The sequence below is a fragment of the Ammospiza caudacuta genome, chromosome 1 (assembly GCF_027887145.1).
Source record: "Ammospiza caudacuta isolate bAmmCau1 chromosome 1, bAmmCau1.pri, whole genome shotgun sequence".
Taxonomy (NCBI): Eukaryota; Metazoa; Chordata; class Aves; order Passeriformes; family Passerellidae; genus Ammospiza; species Ammospiza caudacuta.
In genome coordinates, this window is record NC_080593.1 from 17,262,805 (window position 1) to 17,264,120 (window position 1,316).

Consider the following 1,316-nt stretch of genomic DNA (forward strand, 5'->3'; position numbering starts at 1 on the left):
CATCTCTGAGTCTCTGGGGACAGTATGTCTTACCTGATGGCAATTTGTAAAACAAGCAACTGTCTATAACTGGTTATACTTATTTACTTATGCATTGTTAATTTTATGACCAGCCTAATTATTATGGGGAAGTAGGGTATAATATTTAATGAACCATGATCAGATTGTGCCATTACATTTTTCAGTACAGCATGGTAACTAACACTACGTTAGACTAACATATTAAAACCTGGATGAGAAGTTTAATGTTAGTGCTGGTCATATTACTTTTTGTTTAGACTCTTTGCTCATTCTTGAATTATATTTGTTTAAAGCATGCATACAAACTTATGTATTGAAATATACTTTTTTAAAAATCCAAGATGCTTCCAATTGTTGTAATCTTTACCTGGAGTATTCTCACTAAAGTCTATTACAATGAGTTGTTTGGGTCTAAGGTGTCCATGTGATTCAAAAAATGGGTGGTCTTATGTATGTGTAATTTGTACCCAAGTTTTTTTAATGAGTAAATTTACATTATGACTTTTTCCATTCATAAATATATAAGTGAACCAAAGGTCTTGTCCATTACTTTGTTGGTTGGCTTGGCAAAGAAGTTTGGAATGCTAACGTAGCAAAATCATGGCTGTGTTATCCCAGGCAATGTACTAAAAAGCAAATGTTTGTAACATGACTTTATCACTGACAGAGGGAAAATAAATTAGATCTGAAACCTGAATTACACACTTATACATACTCCTAGAAGTTCTTTTCTGCCCACACTTAGTTTCAGTGAGGGTTCTTGATTGAATCCAGTTACCTGGATGCAGTGAGTTGGACACCATCTGTAGCTGACAGTTCTGTGTGGGAACTGTGTGTGGCTCTGGAGCAGAGGGACAGGATCAGGCTGTCCTGCAGAGAGCACCCAGGGGACTCAGGGACAGGAACTTGGCCATTGTTATGGGATCACAGGCAGAGATAGCCAGAGAGGGTGTGCTTTCCTGCTCTACAGATTCTGTGGCTGAAATAACCTGAGAAGGAATGTGGTAGTACTGGGTAATTACTGTGAGAGGAATGTGTCTGGGACTTCAAAGGCAGCTTCTAGGGTGCTACAGAATATATTCTATAAATGAGTGATTAAAGTGATGGAGTTGCAGGTTTGACTGGCTGGTGAATCATTCATTTTTAGTTTGAGTTAGAAATACTGAGCCTTTCATTTTCTGAACAAAAACATTCACTTGGTAACAATCTCAAATTCTGCATCACGTTAACTGCTAGCAGGTAGCCACCAATAACATAAATTGAACTCACTGATGAATAACCAGTTAAAATCCACT